A 19,709-nucleotide genomic window follows, 5' to 3' on the forward strand; every position below is an offset into this window, starting at 1 on the left:
AGCCTCTGCTCTGCCACAGCCCCTGTCACCTTGCCCCAATGACTTTGATGGCCAGCAAACCATTCTTTCAGGCCATCTTTAAGGGGTGTCTCTAAGGAGTTCCAGGGCAAAGGCCCCTACATATTGGGGTGGCCCAATATAAACTCGTCTAGTGTCAAGAGGGGCTTTCTACAGGGTCCTGTACCAAATCCCCCGTCTGACCCCCTATGCCCTAACCCTAATTCTTCTGTCTCCAGTCACCAACTCAACTTCGTCCTAAGACTTAGATTCCCAACCCCACCCACCGAGCCCCCAAAACAGCTCTCAGTGTGACATCCTAAACCCTCATCACCAACCAATCTTCCCTGTCCATGACGCTGCTTCCAGACCATAGACCATGACCTGGCAACCTGCCCGGGCCAAGTCATCCCAGTCCTGCTGCCCTGGAGATGACTGAAGGCCTCCATGTCTGGTCCCCCTGCTCTCTCCAGGTGACAATTCAGTTATGCCCTGCTCACAAACCTGCAGTGTTTCTCTGCTGCCTACAGGATAGAGGCCAAACTTCTTAGCTTGAAATGCAAGGCCTTTTATAATCCAGCCCCGACTTATTTATCCAATATGATCTTAACTACCATCCTACAAACTAAAAGCACAGATTTGCTGTGCATGGTACAAGTCATTGGGGCCACAGGAATTCAGTGGAAGGAGAGGTCACTTCTGGCTGAAGCCATCAGGGCAGACCTTCTAAAAGCGTGGGTGTGTATGTGTGTGCACACGTGATGGGGGAGATGTAATTCAGAATCGTGCACCGGGCCAGCTTGCACACGGTTCTGCCCTTCTCCTCCCTGCTTCACCCTCCTGTGGGCTTGTATGCACAAGGGACAGATGTTGGAAAATCCGCACGGATACAGGAAATTCTTTTCTGTTCTTAAGATTTGTCAAACTGCAGGCATGCAGGTCAATGACTGGGACAGAATCCCAAATGCTAGCAAGGGATAAGCTGTGATAAGTTCCCTGCTAGGGCTGGACCAGAGTGATAAAGAGAGCTGGCCTCCTCCACGGCTCCTGGCAGGACAGTTTGCTGGGATGGATTCCGTTTTACCTGCCCCTGGGCCCTGCTCCTCTTACAAAGCACTAACACTGGGAAGAAAGAAGAGCCTCTTTCTGGACTCCCAAAATTTTCAGTTTGAACCTTTGGAGGGAAGGGTATAAGAAGAGTTAAGAAAAAAAAATCCAACCTCCTCTGCCTTCTGTGATTCTGGCAACTCGATGCTATATATCAGTGACCAGGCAGGGGAGTAGGACATGGAACTGAACTTGGGAATAAAGGGACAGAAGACCAGACCAGACTAGTGGACGCCTAAACTAGCCGGCTCCTCCCTTCCCAGGCAGTGTCTCGAGCCAGAAAATGATGAGGCCAGAGTCAAAGGAATAAGAGGAAAGGGAATCAGGGAACAAAAGCCATAAATTACGGCTCTCCTCAGCCACCAGGGAAGCCCCTTCACAATGGCTGCGTCTCCGCACCAGCCTGCACCCTAACTCCCCAGCGAAACACACCACTGTGTAGTCCTTCTGGATGGGTCCCCATACGCTTCGAGACAGAGGGAGACCAAAAAATGGAAAACAGAACTGAGAACGTAAGAGAGCAAGTGAGCATGAGGATGAGGAAAAAGAAAAAGAACTAATAAGCTCTTGTTGGAATTAATTGCAAAAGAGCAAACAAAAGCAATTAATGTGGGAGGCAGAATCCCTAGGCTCAGCTGCTCCAGGGGAAGCCACCTGGGAGACTGGAGACCTGGCGCTGTGATTACAGAGAAGATGGGAGGTCTCTCCGGGGGCAGGGGCTCCAAGGGAAAAGACCCACTAATGCTCCAGGAGGGGAGGAGGAGTAACCGGGAGTCACGGACCAGAGTGGTTACGTGTGTGTTGTTCACACACACCCAAAGACATTTACAGGGCAGTTCTGTCAACTGCATCGCCAGCCATAAAGCCGTGCCAGGTGTGCAACGTGCTTGTCCAGCCCTCGAGAACAAGAAGTCACGGCACGACGGGCAATATGGGGTACATGCCTACCTGATGCCAAGCCCTGCACCGGATGCTTTGCAGTTGCATTTCCTTTCATCCAAACAACCCTACGAGGTAAGTATTATCCTCTCCATTTTACAGATGGGAAACTGAGGTTCGAAGAGGTTGAGTGTGTAGGAGAAAATATGTGCCCTAAATTCCCAAAGACCTAGACTTGAATCATGGCTCACTGACTTTCCAACTATGTGACCCAACTATGTCCCCTCGCACACGTTAACACCTCTGAGCCTCAGCTTCACCATCTGTAAAATGCGGATACTGCTTCTTCCTTCCCAGGTTGTTGCAAAAATTAAGTAAGCTAAGTTATGGACGGCTCCTAGTCTGTGCCAGTAAGCGCACACATTGAGTTTAGTAAATGTTTGTTCTCTTCCCACCAGCGCCCCCTTCACTCAGATACTCATTAGTTCAACCGACAGTGAAGTGTCAAACGTGTGAAAAAGTGAAAATGGAATGGAATTTATGGAAGCCCTTTTATATGCCAGGAGCTTTACCAGGTCGTCAGGGCGGGGTGTGGAGGTTAACAAGAACGGGACAGAGTCCTTGCCTCCCAGGAGTTTACAACCTGGCAAGCCAAGCCCATAAACCGCCGAATGCTGCCACATGTGAGAAAGAGCCATTTAAGACAAAAGCAAGGACACGAGCCTTGGGAATTTGGACAGAGCAGGGAGGAAGGACGCAGGAAGAGAGCTGTGACTCCTGTGGGCAACCAGGAAGGCTGAGAAGAGGTCACGTGACTTCTGGGAACGGGCAGGATTTTGAGAAGCAGAGGAGAGACAGGAGCAGGCTGCTTCAGCGGAAATGACGTGGGGGTGGGGGGTCTCTCATGCGGCCTCTCCCAAGGCAGACTCCGGTGGGGGTCACAGGATATCAATCAATACATGAACACACACTTTCAGTCTTCAGAGTGGAAGATCAGAGGTGGCTGCAAATGGCTGGTCCTCCCACTGAGAAGTAGAGTCTGTCTCTCCTACCCCCTGTCCCTTGTGTCTAGGCCAGTTCACTTACACCAACAGAATGTCACAGATAGGAAGCTGGGTGACTTCTGAGGCTAGGCGTAAGAGCCTGGAAGTGTCCACTTGGGTCTCTTGGAATGCTTCCTCTGGAGACATTCTCTCTCCTGAACCAACTGCCTCGCTGAGGGAAGCCTGAGCCATGTGAAGAGGCTGCATGTGGGTGCTCAGGGTGACAGGCCCCACTGAGCCCCCAGATGACAGCCAGTATCACTTTCCAGCCATGTGAGGAGCCGCCCTGGCTGTCCAGCCAGTCCAGCCTTCAGAGGACGGCAGTGGCAGGAGACAACCCAAGCGAGGGCCCATCTGAGCCCAGTTAACCTGGAGAACCAACCCCGAGAGGTAAGAATAAATCCTTGTTAAGGCCACTATGTTTTGGGTGATCTGCTACGCAGCCACAGATAACCAGAATACCAGGTCTCTCCTTCACTAACCTGGTTGTTACCTAGGAATTTGGGGCAAGGATCACACTGAAAATGGATGAGAGAAGAGGGGAGAAGAGAAGGAATTGTGTGTTGGGAGAGGGAGAGATAGATCCAGCTCCCCACTCCCCTCAGCTCTTCCCAACATGAAGCCAGATCAATATAACTCATAATTCAATTTGCCCCCAGGGAAATAACTGGGGAAAAATCAGTACGTATAAAGACGTTTACAGCAGAGCTATTCATAATAGCAACAAATTGGAAACAACCCAAATTCTTGGTAATAAGAGAAAAGTAATACAGCAATGGAGTAACATGACAGAATTATTTATAGCTACTTCAAATGACAAATTTATAGACGACTGTCATACCTGGGAGTGTCTGCATAAAATAATATTAGACAAAAAGAAATGCATGACACAGGACAAGAGCTGCACACTAATTACAAGCACGTAAACACGTTAAGAAAGATCAGGACACAGGGGCAGGCATATAGCTTAATATTTACTTACCCATTTTTAGGCAAAGTTGATTAAGTACCAAGTACCAGTTCAACCTCACAAATCCTAAAAATGGGGTCATGACTGCACGGGAGCTGGAAGAAGACAGTATTTCGGAAGATTGGAACATGCTCTCTGTTACTCAGGGACTTTGGGTAGAACCCCAGGCCCAGGGCTGGGGGAAGGGGAGGGTGGGCTGGATGACAAGGATGGAGTGAGCAGGAGGGGCTGTGGCATCTCCCCAGCAGGGTAGCTGAATGTTAGAAAACAAATCCGCTGTGTTTGCTGACACAGTGCAAAGAGAAGGACTCACAAAAGCCACCCATTATCCCATAATTATTGTCTCTCTCGTGCCTGCAATTAACGGCTGTCTGCGAGGCGGCTGCTGGGGTAAATAAACGCTCACCCGCATTACAGTCAATCAGCCAGCTGAAGCGCCAATTAACAAGCCCACTGCAGAGACACTCCCGTCCCAGCTCCACTGTGTCCCAGCTCCACCGGGGGAAGAAAGGGATAAGAGCAGATCACACAAATCCTGGGCACACTCCTGCCCCAGAAGCAGGGAAGGGACGCTCAAGGCGACACCCTGAGTCCCAGTCATGCCTCAAATCAGCCAAGCTGGGCAACTGGGCGCTTTGATCCCCAATGCCACCACATCAGAGGGGTCTGTGTGTCCACGTCGGCCAGCCACGTGCCTGGGCGCTGCCACGGCTCTGGAGTGGAGCAGCCCTCAACCCGTGGGCGTCTATACAGGGAAAGAGAGGCAGGAGAAGGCCCCAGAGCTGCTGGCACCTCCAGAGTTACAGAAGAAAAGAAAGAGGGCAAAGAGAGGAATCCAACAGGGAGCCATCTTGATCGACTCCTTGACACGGTACACTGGCCTTTGGCGATTTCTCTTAAGCAGCAAGCTCAGAAACACAGAGGAGCTAAGTTAGAGAAATCAGGGGTGATTCTCTTGTCCAGAGGAGATGGGCAGGAGAGCAAGCAGCTGATAGGAGCCCACCCAACTCCTCTCCCAGGGACGTGGGGGAGACACTGAGTGTGACCTACAGTCCCGAATGGCACACTCAGTGCCTGGTCACGGTGCGACACCAGCCAACTAGACCCTCTCTCCTACCACAGACTGCAGCCAGCGGGGCTCAGGCTGCAGGACAAGGGGCCCGGAAGATGCGTACCAGGCTGCCGGGAAGCTTCTGGGATCACAGAGAGGCAGGTCATGCTTGTTGGGGATTATCTGGTCCAGTGGTTCTCAATCTTGGCTTCACACTAGAATTACCCAGAGAGCTTTTTAAAAATACTGACGCCTGGGTACCCACCACAGACCAAGTGAATCAGGACTTGTGAGAAATGCCCAGGAACGTGCATTTCCTTAAAGTGCCCCAGAGGATGCTGATGACTAATTTCCTCAATTACAGATAAAGAACCAGGAGTCTGGGGTGTTAATAACTTGCCGAAGGTGGCAAAGCCAGCAGGGAGCAGAGCTGGAGTTAGAACCAGCTCATCTGATTGCAGGGATGGAGCTCTGGAACTCAAAATTGCGCTGACTAAATGAATGAGCCTCTAAGGTGCACCATAGGGGTCCACTCATGATCCTGCAGTTTTTACCCACGATTTGCATAAAGACTTAGAAGGCATGGCTATCAGATTTGCCACTGGCAAAGCTGGGAGGGATGGCTAACACACCCATGGCAGAATCAGAATTCCACACACTGAAACAACAGCCTAACACTAACAAAATGACATAGATCAGAAATGTTAAAACCCAACATTTAAAATTTAAAAGATGCCAGTTGTACATATAATCCAGAGGTTTGAAATACCTTTGCTCAAGAGCATGTTACTAATAAAATGGGGAAAACACAAATACAATCTGTATTTTTTGTAAATCCATAAGTATTTTATAAAAACCTTATGATGAGCCAGGCATGGTGGCATGTGTCTATAATGGCAGCTACTCAGGAGACTGAGGTGGGAGGATCACTTGAGCCCAGGAGCTTGAGACCAGCCTGGGTAATATAGTAAGACCCACCTCAAAAAAAAAAAAAAAAAAATAACAAAAAAAACCTTATTATGAGCATTCCAAGAAATAAACAGGGAGTTTGTGATCAAATATTCTGGAAATAGTCTTTTGTCTGTCCTCAGGACCCTGGTCAGTAGGACTGAATTCAAGACCTTGAAAAATAGGATTCTGGCCGGGCGCGGTGGCTCACGCCTGTAATCCTAGCTCTGGGAGGCCGAGGCGGGTGGATCGCTCGAGGTCAGGAGTTCGAGACCAGCCTGAGCAAGAGTGAGACCCCGTCTCTACTAAAAATAGAAAGAAATTATCTGGCCAACTAAAAATATATATACAAAAAAATTAGCCGGGCATGGTTGCTCATGCCTGTAGTCCCAGCTACTCGGGAGGCTGAGGCAGTAGGATCGCTTAAGCCCAGGAGTCTGAGGTTGCTGTGAGCTAGGCTGACGCCACGGCACTCACTCTAGCCCGGGCAACAAAGTGAGACTCTGTCTCAAAAAAAAAAAAAAAAAAAAGAAAAATAGGATTCTTCTCCCTCTCTCCCACACCCTCATCCCCACCCCTAGCTGAATAATTCAGAGCAGGGCTTCTCAGATTTTAATATGCATATGAATCATCCAGAGGATCTTGATAAAACGTAGATTCTGGGCTGGGCACGGTGGTTCATGCCTGTAATCCCAGCACTTTGGGAGGCCAAAGTGGGAGGATCACTTGAGGCCAGGAGTTCAAGACCAGCATGGGCAACATAGTGAGACCCCTGTCTCTATTAAAAAAAAAAAAATCATAGATTTTGATTCAGTAGGTTGTGGTGAGGCCTGAGATTCTGCCTTTCTAACAAGCTCCCAGGTGATGCAGATGCCACTGGGCCTTGAGGAGCAAGGATTTAGAGAGCCCCAAAAGTCTACCTGTGAACATAGGCACCCTGAACATGCTTTGGGTGTCTGTGTCCCTTCCCCTAGAGCCTGGGGACTTCAACAAGTGGAGAAGCCGGAGTTAGAGGTAAGGAAGTTCCCAACAGTACATGCTATGCTCACCTGATAAGCAAATGCATCGGATGAGCAAAGAAGAATGAAAGACCCACGGAAAGAGAGAAAAGACTCATGGGGAGGGGGATTTTATTTCAGCCCAGTGCAGGTCAAGAGATTTTCCAAACAGAGCACCAGATCGCAGAACGGCATTACAAAAGGGACTCAACTACATCAGTGAGGGTTCACACGTGTTTGGATCCAGTGTGGAGAGAGGCTTTGGGCTCCCCCTGACACTGACCTTCCCTCTAACTCGGAGCACATCTTTTGTGCGGGAGAGGGGCGATCAAAGCCCGACAGCTGTCCACGGGAAAACAACCTGAGGCTTTCAGGACAATGAGCTCGATTTAAACACCCATGATTTGCAAATTTAATCTGACACGGGCATCAGAGTCCCATGGAACAGACCACATCTAGAGTATTATGTTCAGTTCTGGGCAGTTCATTTCAAGAGAAGATTAAAAGCTACCATGTACTGAATTGCAGGCACTATTCTAGGCTTTTTACACGTATTAATTGAGTTAATCCTCTCGACAACTCTATACAGTAAGTATCATCATCACTCATGTTTCACGGATGAGTAAATCAAGGCTCAGAGAGGTCAAGGATTATAACCAGGGTCACACAGCCTGTGAGTGTGGAGCCAGGTGCAAACCCAGGCAGACAGACCACAGAGACTGTGTTTTTCCCACTGTGTCATATGGCCTCCTGGGACTTGCCTGACTCTTGAAACGATGACAAACAAGGAAGCCCAGACAAGGATGGCCAGGATGTGAAAATGCATCGGATAGTACCAAATAGTACCAAAGTGTGGACGTTCGAAGAAGAAAAGTTAAGTTCCACATTAAGGAAGGATACAAGTGGATGCGTCCAACAATGGAAAAAGTTGCTTCACAGGGCAGCCCTCCTGGTCGCTGGGGGCATTCAAGGGGCGGCTGGCTGATCGCGTGCCTGGGACGCTAGAAAGGCGACTGCTATTTGGGAGGAAAGTTTAACCAAACGAAAGACTGAGACTCTACACCCCTCTCCTGTCTTGGTCTCTCCATCTGGAAAAACAGACTCTGACACCAGGAGCACAGTGCTTCCAACGAGCTACATTGAGCCGGGATTTGCCCACCAGTTCTGGTTTGTGTGATGGAGAGAAAGTGACAGCAATGCCAACGCTGAACCTGGCCAGGATGCCTGTAAATTGAGCCAAAGGAAGGATTGGAGGAAATATGCAAATGGGCTGCTATCGACACCTTGTTGTTCCGCTGACCTGTAATCTCATGAGGTTCTTGCGGGAGTGATAAACTCCTCCCAGGTGGCTGGAAACGGCTCACTCCTTCTCAAAGAAATATTAAAAATACATAGAGTCAATTATAAAAAGTATAATAGAGGCTCAGTGTTTCCTAACCCAAATTATACGGTGGAGCAGCACCACACCTACAGTATCTGAGTACCCTGGAAGTGAGTGACAAAGTGAAGTCTCCAAGGAGGAAGGCAGAGGACGGCCAGATGTGACCAAACTCCATCCTGCAAATCCTTCAGCCAGTGACTGGGTAACAGCCGTCCTGGCTCTGAGCCAGAAAGTGAAGAAATAATCTGAAATCTCAGCCCCGGAAACAGTCTGGGCCGGGAGCCACGTCATTTGTAGAGCACTCTCCCTCCCCTCCCCAAGCACAGCGCCTGGGGACGGTGGGGGAAGGGACGTGCCAAGCACCAACTATTTCAAGGCACTATGCTAATTGCTGCGGGGACATACACATTTATCAGATAGAAAGACATATGTGGACGGAATATTTTAGGACAACTTCTATTTCCAACTGGCTGTTTCAGCCAATTAAAGGACACTTTTAAAAATGTAACTTAATAAGTGTTGATGACTCTGGCCTTGGTTCTGACAACACCAAATTTGGAAGATGCTGGGCCGGATTGGGATGCTTCCTGTTTAGATTCAAGAAAACCCTGTCTGAGGTCTAGACACTCTGGAAGTCTCCACGCTCACCACTCTACCTCCTTTCCACCAGACTGTCCTAATCAGGAAGGCGGAACAGCGTGGCCAGACGCAGCCCATGGAGAGGTATCTGAGTGTCGCCCTGCCCCTGCCCACGCAGCTTCCTTTCTCAGACCCTCGCCCCTGCTCCCCTTGAGGCTTCTCTCCACTGAGCACCCCCTCCCCACGCCCCATCCCTGCTGTGCGGCTCTTCCTGGGGTCTCAGTTTCTCCCTCTTCTTCCACCTTTCTCCAGATCTGGAGGTGCCACCACGGGGCAAGACTCATGGGATCTCCGTCTTCACCCGCCCTCAGAACCCACATCCGCTCTGACATGGGTTCGACCTCCCCCGTAGCACGGTCCTAGAGAGCTGGTGAGGACGGGCACCCCAGCACTGCCCTGGACAGCACAGCAGGGTCCAGAAGGACTCCTCTCGTCCCCTCTTCTCCCTCGCTATGTTCTGTCCCCTCCCCCCATAAAGCCACTGGAGCCAACTCTCCCTTCTCTGCTGAGTCACTGGACCTTCATGGTGAGGGACCAAAGGTATCGGGAAAGTCAGCTCACCCAACTTCCCCGCTGCTATCCACGCTCGCGTCTAGACACACACAGGGCAAGTGTCCTCGGTAATAGGAGTCGAGAGGAGGAGCAGAAAGGTAGGGGATGGAGTACAGGGCAAAGAGGTGAGTTAAGCCCACCCTGCTAGCTGCCACCAGGTGGTTAAGTTGGGTATAAATGAGGACGCTGGATTTCTGGGTTCGGAGAAGGCCTATCCTACAAAAGGAGACTACGGCTCCCAGAGAAGCTGCTACCGCGTCAGACACCCCCTAACGTGGGAGGAGGGAGCAATAAGGACTGGCGCTGGGTGTGGTCTTTGGTTCTCTAAGCCTCGCCTCAGCTTCCCTGTGACTTTCTTTCTGCAGGGTCTGAAGGGCCCCTCGGTTAGACCTAGAGCAGCTGACAGGCCCTCCCTAGATGCACATGAACACGAGAGTAACAGACACCCTCACTGCGCCTCTCCAGGGGAGGTGGCATCTACCACCTGCCTCTTCCGGAACACAGGGTCTGGGCACCTGGGGAGGAGCAGCCAGCTGGGCAGCCCTGCGTGGCCACAAATGAGCGATGGCTGGAGGAGGGTGCATGACACAGTGGAGTCAAATAAATAATCACACCCCCATCTCCATTATCTTACTGCCCACATTCACACTTGGGTCCCACGAGGGGCAAGAAGTGGGCTCGGACACGTGGAAACATCCATAAATTCTAATTCTGGTTCCTTCCCACTTCCCAGTGTGGCCTTGGGCAAGTGTCCCATTGATAAGGAAAACACCCATCTATTACTTAGCACAGCAGCCACCTGAGACCCCCACCCCTCACAGAAGACCTGCATCAGCATAATACTAACCTAACACCTGGCCCATCCACTAATCTATTACCTGGCACATCAGCATAACACTAAACCTATTACCTGGTGCATCACCATAATACTAACCTATTACCCGACACATCAACTAACCTATTACCTGGCAGGCATCAGTCACCTGAGACCCCACCCCTTGGATCACCCCAACTTAATAAAAGTGGGAAAAGTTGGGTAGACGGGGCTCAGAATTTGGTGGCGAGACCCCCTCTGAGCCCACCGGCGAATAAACCTTGATTCTCTGACTCTCCGAAGGTTTGTCCTCGGAACCACCCGCTGTAACACTCGCTGTAACACCATCATCTCAGAAATAGATTCTTCATGGGTAAAAAGGGGTATTCAACAGTCACCCTGCTCCCACACCATAGCAGAATCCATTAAAAAAAGAAAAGCCACCCTGGACAAGCTGGGGGGGGGGCGGTAGACTGGGTGGGTATCAGGCAGGGTGTGTGGATGGAGCCATCAGGGGTCCCTGCAAGGAGAACAGTCACCCAGCTCCTCCCCAGTGCGAACGGTTCCTCTTCCAGAATTGGGCACAGCCTCCTTGCCCTCTGGCACAACCCTAAGGTACCAATTCTCCTTTTTAGAAACCCACCATCTCCCCAGCCTCTCTTCACCCTGCGGGAGACAGAAGTGTGCACCCTACTTGAGTTCCAGCAGGATTCCTAGTCACACCCCCCCACCAGCCTAACATGTCACAAAGACACCGAGAGCCTGAAACATCCAATCAAGAGCCTCGGACAAGACGCCTTGTCACTGCTCTCATTTTTACAGTGGGCAACGTCGCTGCTCAAGGCAGTGGGTGCTGAGTCAACTCACACGAAGCCTGGAGAGGCCGGACACAGCTCCCCGCCCCTCCTCAGCCTCCTCCCTCCCCATTCCGGCAAACCCGCCTCTCCACTCCCCAGCCCTGCCCTCAGCGCAGCTCCAGCCGAGAGGGAGTAACCCAGGCGGAAAGGAAGCGTCCAGCTGTGCGTGCCTTGCCCACTCTTCTGTTTGCGGAGGGCAGAGTCCATGGAAGGGAGGGAACAGCACCAGCTTCGGAGCCGTCCCCGCAGTGGGCGACCAGGCCCTGAGAGAATGGCAAACGCCAGACTCTCAGCGCGGCTGGACATGGAAGAGAGCGGTACACGGTCCAGCACACCATCCCCATTCTTATTCCGGCCTTATCTTTCATTTATCACCAGAAATATTTACAGGGTCAGCATCCTGCCTGGGCATTCCAGAGCCACTCTGTCCCTCCCCCTCCAGCCACTCCTAACCTCGGCCACCTGGTGCCAAGAATGCCCCCATCCCCCGCCCCAACGCCAGCTGACCCTAGCCTGTGTCAAGGCCACACTTGGCAGGCCTCCCGTGACTGTCGTCTCCCTGGTCAGCCTGGAGACAGACAATGAAACACCGGCTTCTCTGGGACAGTTGGGAGGCTTTCCTGTCGGAAACATCTCCCGGAAGCCCGAGACCTTCAGCCGTGGCCCCAGGACCCTGACACGGAATCTGCCCTCACAGCACGCCTCGCCGGCTGCCGGCCCCCCGCTTTCCTCCCCCGACTTGCTCCCCTCACGGACGCTGAGGGGACACCCAGGCTGCTTCAGGCTCAGCCTCAGCTTTCCACGGCTTTCCTCAGCGTCCGCCTCTTCAGCGCCTGAGAACCTGCAAGAGGCACCTGGTTCTGGGCCCGGCTCCGGCCCGCGACCCTGAGGCGGCGGGGACAGATACGTTTGGTCCTGAGATCTCCGTTTCTCTCTATGTAAGAGTCCTGAGTTCTTCTCACAGCAAGAGTAAAACCGGGCAAGGGATTCGGCAGGCGTGGGGTAGACCACGAACCTGAGCAACAGGGACGCCGGTTCAAGCCTCGGCTCTAGGTTACTGCCGCTGTGGCCCTGGGCAAGTTGCATGACCTCTGGAACTCAGTCACCTCAAAGACCAGAGTTGTGAGGACCCCACAGGTGACAGGACACGTGGAAAGTGAGAGAGGCTTGAGGTCCTATACACACCTGAGCAGCTTCAGCTTGTCCCTCTCAGTGTTCCTCGAACGGAAAGTAGTGACTCATCTGCCAGTGTGACATCAAGCTGCAGGGTAAGACCATCTTTAAAAATATGTACATATGTGTGTACGTACGTGTAGAGCAGACAAGACTAGACTATAACATGCACCACACACCATAAGGGTAACGCACGTGTTGCTATTAATAGATTGGGATGAAAAATGCATTTCTACTGGTTGCAATTGAAAATTTTGATTAGGGGCCGTGCGCGGTGGCTCGCACCTGTAATCCTCGAACTTTGGGAGGCTGAGGCGGGAGGATCGCTTGAGGTCAGGAGTTCAAGACCAGCTTGAGCAAGAGCGAGACCCCGTCTCTACCAAAAATAGAAAAAATGAGCCGGGATAATGGCACACGCCTATAGTTCCAGCTACTCGGGAGGCTGAGGCAGGAGGATTGCTTGAGCCAAGAGTTCAAGATTGCAGTGAGCTATGATGACGCCACTGCACTCTACCCGGGGCAACAGAGTGAGACCCTATCTTAAAAAAAAAAATTGGGAGGGGGGGCGTGAAAAAAAAAAAAAAGAAAAAAAATCAATTAGGCCTTAATTTTAAAACTTTCTAGCAGATGTTCCCAGCTGTGTAACTTGCTTTCTCCCCTCGGCAGATTGGGATGGTGAACCCTTTAGGGTAAGAGTCGTGTCTCTACGTTCTCAGGAACAGCAACCTTCCCACACCATCCCCTGCCACAGCGGGGCTGGGCCAGACCCAGCAGGCCTCTGCAAGCTGTTCACTGGCTGGAAAGCATCCGCTGAATAGGAATCAGTGTGGGAGGAGAGGAGGGAAACCCGCGGTTGACAGTGCCAGGCACCGTCCCAGACGCTGGCCCTGCAGGTCCACGCCAGCACCTCCATGCTACAGACGAGGAAACCAACGCTCAAAGAGGTTCAGTCGTCCGGAGCAGGAGCAGGATTGAGATCCGGGTTTGGATGGTCCCCGGCTCTCCCGCTGGACCCCGCTGCCTTTATCACTGCCAGGGAGAGCGCGTGCACTGCCCCGTCAAACCTTCCAAGTGTCCTGCGCTGGGCAAGACAACTCACACGGCAAAACACACACACAGGGTCGGAAACAGCACAACGTTCTTTCCTACCTGCCTTTCTCTGGCTTTTCCAATCCCATGAGGGAGAGCAGAGAGGGCTGTGCTGGGGGCATCTGGGATTTGTCTTCCTCCTTGTCCCGCCCTTGTCCTTCTCTGCCTCTTTTGAGGCTGATTTCCCCCTGCTCACCCCTCCTCCCCCAATACCAGCCAACCGGTTACCCGGGCAACCCAGCTGGGAGGCTGCCAGTTACCACGGCAACCCAGCATGGCCGCCAGGCTGCCTTGCTTAGGAAGGTCAGGGGACCAGCCGGGCTGCAGAGCAGCTGGGATGCTGCAGGCAGGACTGGCCCAGGGAGGGGGGCCTACGTGCCTGAGAGAACTAAGTTCCTGCTGTCAGGGGACCACCTTTCAGTTTCCCATGAGGCAGGCTCCCCCAGTTTGGGGCATGAACCACAAGCTAACCTCCCCCATTCTGTCGCCCAAGCCACGCCTGAGCCCTCCCACCTTTTCAACAGAGTTCCAGTCACCTCGCTGCAAGGAAGGTTTCTCAGACTGAGCAGCAACTGGCTGTCACTCAGCCTAACCCCTGGGGCCCTCTCGCCCTCCTTCCCTTCCTGAGCATATCTGGGAGTCAACATGCATGCAACACGTGTGTGTCTACGTGCAGATGTAGTCTCTCCACAAAATAAGTTGGTCATGATAAAGAATAAAGAAGAGCTAACATATTCTAGTATTTACCATGTGCCCCACATGTTCTAGATGCCCCGTGTGAAGTTTCTCAATTGATCCACACAGCAAACGTGTTATCCCCACGATGCAGATAGAGCAGCTGAGACTTAGAGAAGCTAAGGGACTTGTTCAAGGTCGCACAGGCATTAAACAGCAGAGCTAAGATGAAGTTGTGTCTGAACCAGCTTCCCGCAATTCCTTGAGCCACTGACTCCTGCCCCTCCCTCACCGATCAATCACTGGCCTGACTTCAAGGAGACATTCTGAACATCTATTAAAAGATTATTCAGTGCCAGGTGTTTTATTCACATCATTTTATTTCATTTTGTCCTCGGCTCTGTGAAGGGGGCTTTAGTCTTCTCACACAATAGCTTAGGAAACTGAGACCAGAGAAGTTACTAACTTTCCAAGCTAATGAGACCCAGCGTAAGGTCCCTGCCTAGGAGAACCCTGTCCTGACCCTCCCAGGAGAGTCTGTTACATCCTTTCTTGGCCACCAAAATAGGTGGCTTGTCTCCATCACGTACAGGACAATCGTTTGCTCACACTTGGCTGCTCCCTTACAAGACTGTGAATTTAAAGGCTCATTTTTGCAACCTAGTACTGCCTGGGACACAAGGAGTGTACAGTAAGTAACAAAAGGAGCGTACAGTAAGCATTTGTCAAAAGAAAGCTGTGGAGCCGGGATCCCAGGTCCTGCTCATCTGTCCTCGAGTCCCTGCCCTCCCTGCCACATTACCCTGCCTCATTCAGTCAGCCAGAAAGCAGTTACCAAACAACTCCTCTGCGCCTGCTTCTCTGTGAAACATCACATGAAACATCACAAACACAAACAAGACACAGCGGCCCCCTCTTGCCTTGAAGGCGCGCAGTGGAGTGTGGGGTGAGGCAGCCCCGCCGTCAAAGGCTGTTCCTCTGTGCCTGTCCCTCCCAGCCAAAGCTTCCTACACCAAACCAACGCTTACTGAGCACCTACTATGTGCTAAGTACTGCCCTCAAGTCACTCTCGGTTTGGGAGGAGTGGGAAGGTGAGAAGACAATGGAATCAGGAATTACTAGACAGCATGAAGAGTGACAGATAAGGTACAGGGGTCCAGGAACTAGTGGCCAGGGACACCAGGGACATATGTATAACTCTAAAGAGCTTTCCCATTTGATGTGATAAAGGCATTTCATATTGCATTGCTTTCTGTTCACACCCACTTCCTACATTAACTCATTTGAACCTCAGTGGTGAGGGCAGGGCAGGAATTATTACTCCCATTTTAGAGATGAGGAAACTGAGTCTCAGAAGGGGAAGAACATTGGATCAGGAGGGGGGAAGCTGGGTTCCAGACCTCATCTGCGATTCTAACGAGTCTGTTAGCAGTACACCCCCAACACCACACTCCCATCCCACCACCACACTCCCACCCCAACACCACACTCCCACCCCACCACCCAGCCAAAGCAGGTTTCCCTCCCCTGCTGTGACCCTCTTCAATCCCCCGTGAGACAGCCCAGTTTCAGGCAAGGCAAGCAGCCTCCTTGCGGTCTCTGGATAGCCCACTGATGCTCACGAGGACCTAGGAACCAAGCAAAACCAGAAAAATGATCTTACCTGAGGCTGGGTTGAATATAAGGGCTAATTGCAAGCATTTGACTAATTAAAAGCAAATTGGCACCTGCAATTATAGAGCGTATTCTTCTCAGGGAATGACGAGCCAGACTGGGTGGACATGGTGATGTCAGAGCCAGGGAGAGACTGCACCTCCTCCTTGAGCTCACTGCAGGAGTGGGGCTCCCAACCAGCCCCAGGAAGACCCAGCTGGAACAGAGCAGACCAGCGACCCTGAAGCCTCAGCATCAATGCGAGTTTGTCAGATCAGGACTGACACCCCCCAGCTCCATTTCCTGAGTTCACACAGTAAGAAATAATCCTCTACAGAGACTAAGTGAGTGACCTGGGAGGATCTGAAGGCAGCCCGAATACCACCTGTCCTAAACACATTTCCAACCAACCCACCTCAGCGCCTGTCTGGCCTTTGCATCAAAGCATCGCCTTCTGATATACATTGTTCAATAAGAACTGACACTTGTGTGGTTATTTGCAGTTTACAAAGCACTTCCATATACTCCTATTAATATATTGCTCATCTAGCAACCAGCTCTGCAGGTGGGTAGTGATACTAACCTCAGTTTCAGACTAGGAAACAAAAGCTCAGAGAGATTAAGTGACTTGCTACAAATCACATAGCTACTAATTGGACTAGGATTTGAGTCCATGTCTTCAAGTTCCAGGTGAGCCTTTTTTCCACAACCACAGCAGGGGTTAACAAATGGACTGTAATTAGTTTATCCGATCTGCTTGTGCTACTTTGGAAAGGTGCAAAGAGGTCTCATGGGAAGGAGAAACAAATACTCTGCATAGATTTGACAAGGGAGGGATCAAGAAAGAACATGCACATGGCAGTGGGGGGAGGGGTGGGCAGGGGCTAGGCTGCAAGAAGACAGACTGGAGTGGAGTGTCATCCTATAAGCCAGAAGACACTAGAGGAGCCGATCTCCCTTCATTCATGTGCCTGCCAGAGGAAGGCCCCAGCAAGTGTGACATTCCAGGGGATCATCCTGGAGGAGGTGGCTGTCCTGGGAATGGGTGTGGCCACCTCACCACACTCTGTGCTGGTGAGACCACACCTGGCATGCAGGTACCAGGAAAGCTTGAGAAGGAAGTAAGGGTCGTTGGAGGAACATGAGCACTTAGCCTTGAACAAGGAGGCCTGGAGGGTTTGGAGGGAGGGAGATCTATGTTTCTCATGCCAAGTCAACAACAAGATAATAATAACAAACACATTGATCACTGATTCTGTTCAACATAATTCCACATGCTTTACATATACAACCTCATTTATCTTCACAAGAAGCCTATGAGACAGGTAACATTATCTTCATTTTGAATATGGAGAAACTGAGGCACAGAGAGCTTAAGCCACTGTCAAGGTCATATCACTGGTATGTGGTAGAGCCCAGATTCAACCTGAGTTTGACCTCACAACTGTGATCTTGATGATTGCACTAAACTGCCTTTTAAGGAAAGCCAAAGACTTGAGCAAACAAATGTTTGTTCTATGGACATATTACATTGTTATAAATATGAGCTACTCACACTTGATAAATCTTTTATAAAAAATGTAATTTTTTAAAATAACTCTTTTGCTTATTTTATTTACTTTTGAGACAGAGTCTCACTCTGTTGCCAGGGCTAGAGTGCTGTGGCGTCAGCCTAGCTCACGACAACCTCAAACTGCTAGGCTCAAGTGATCCTCCTGCCTCAGCCTCCCAATGGCTGGGACTACAGGCTCGTATCACCATGCCCCACTAAATTTTTTTATTTTTAGTAGAGATGGGGGGGGTCTCGTTCTTGCTCAGGTTGGTCTTGAACTCCTGACCTCAAGCAATCCTCCGGTCTCGGCCTCCCAGAGTGCTAGGATTACAGGCATGAGCCACCACACCTGGTCTTTTAAAAAAAATTTATATCTAGTAATCAAACAAATGGATTGAAACAATGAAGAAATAATGAATTAAAACCATGAAAAAAGTTATAATGTTCAATACTGATGCTCATGCCACAAAATCCATTCTTGTAGACAGCTGCTGAGAATGTAAATTAGTACTTTTGAACAAGGAATTTGGAAAAGATGTCAAAATATTTAAAAATATGTAGCAATTCCACTCCTAGAAATGTAACCTAAGGGAAAAAAATCATTGATATGTGTGAAGATTCAGATATTTATATGATTATTGTAGTACTGTTTATAAAAGTGGAAAGTTGGAAATATTAATATCTAGTTCAACATAGGGGTCAACCCAACAAATAAAATAGGTATAAAATGAAAAGCTAGGCAGCCACTTTAAAATGATGCTGTAAAAGAATATTTAATAACATAGAAAAATGCTTTGTGTTTAAGTGGCAATAATATACATCTGATTCAAAATTGTTATGGTATATATATATGTATTGTGATGATAAATATAGTCATATGATCATGCATAATTTACAAAAGCATATATATACCAAAATGTTACAATTATTATATATGCCAAATCTCTGAGAAAGACAATTACAGGTAATTTTTAAATTTCTATGTTTTTCTACATTTTTTACTATGTATTAATTTTATACTCACAAAATAGTAATTTTTTAAATGTATACCCTTCATTACGTTAATTCTGTATCTTAGAATTTATCCTAATAATCCAAAACACAGAAAAAAGCCTTATGAACAAAAATGTTCAACTTGTGTTATTTGGAAAAGGAAAATGAGGTAACAACCTAATGTGCAATACAGAAATGATTATGTAAAACACATAACACATCATATCCACACACTGACTATGATATATCCTATTTTAATAAGAAGAAAACCATTTTATCACCGTGTGAAAGAGGGAGCTGACTGGTCTTGTGCAGCTTCAAAGAATCAGAACCAAAGGGTAGAACTCAGAAGTCGGCAGATTTTGATTCAATATAGAAGAATGTTCCAATCATGGAGGAAGCCACCTTGGGAGGTAATGAGCTCCCCATCACTGGCACTATCCAAATGAGGCTGGCTGCCCCCATCAGGGAGGCTGAGGAGGGCGGGTCTGGGCTGGGAGGGAGGCTGGCCTGGGTGGTCTCTGAGACGCCGCTGGCGGCTGCGGGAGCTGGACGGGAGCCCACCTGAACGACAGATTGCTCAAGACAGGCTTCCACTGGGCCCACCCTCAACTTCCTTGCCTCCTGCTTCCCACTTATTCCAAATATTTTCCAAAATAAACTTTGTTCTTTCTTCTCTCGATGGGTTGTATCCCACTGTGAGGCCTGGTCGGAAAATAATAATAAAAATAAACTGTGTGTTTTAACTGGTTGGTGACCGGCCTGGCAACGTCATCACTGAGCACTGGCCTCCAAACCTCCTGGGCCTCCCATCAGAGCCCAGCCCGGGGCAGCGGGAGCCGGCAGCTAAGCTCTCCCAATGCCCAGCTCTGACCTTGCCCCTGACCTTCCTCTGGGGGGGGCCCACGTGCCAATATCAGTGCCAATGACCTCCTCACATTTCACACCAGGCCAGTGAGGACGCTGGCTCAGAGAGGGGTGACACCACACTCCGGCCTCTGGCCTAGGCCATGCCCTGGGCCTGGGCCGGGCGGGGACTGTGGTGGCAGCCCCAGAGCCAGGGCAGTCTCATTCCTCGCTGACTCCTGCAGTAATTACTTCATTTACACGAGCAGGAAGAATCCAACTCAGTAATCCAGGCAGACACGTTAAAAGTAATTATCTGTGTAGCGCGTCCTGCACCATCGCCTTCCTGCGAAGGAGGAAAACAAGCTGAACCCCGCAAAAAAAAGGCCCCCATTGTCTCCGGCATGTGCAGCCGCCTGCCAGGATTAATTACACCCCGCGCTAACACGTTTATCACCTCGCTGATTGGAAAACCGGGGACTTTTAATAATT

General features: G+C 50.2%; 1 protein-coding gene across 16 annotated transcripts in view; it reads right to left on the reverse strand.

Moving 5' to 3' along the window:
* PLEKHA6 (pleckstrin homology domain containing A6) overlaps positions 1-19,709 on the reverse strand; it is a 150,284-nt gene that overhangs the window by 98,238 nt on the left and 32,337 nt on the right. The window contains exon 1 of one of the 16 annotated variants that reach the window (XM_045535995.1): positions 12,422-12,464. The exons of the other annotated variants lie outside the window; for them this stretch is intronic. The gene's annotated coding sequence lies outside the window, so the exon portion shown is untranslated. Of the gene's footprint in view, positions 1-12,421; positions 12,465-19,709 lie in introns of those variants that run through there. 16 annotated transcript variants of the gene reach the window in all.

The sequence above is a fragment of the Lemur catta genome, chromosome 23, assembly GCF_020740605.2.
Source record: "Lemur catta isolate mLemCat1 chromosome 23, mLemCat1.pri, whole genome shotgun sequence".
Classification (NCBI taxonomy): domain Eukaryota; kingdom Metazoa; phylum Chordata; class Mammalia; order Primates; family Lemuridae; genus Lemur; species Lemur catta.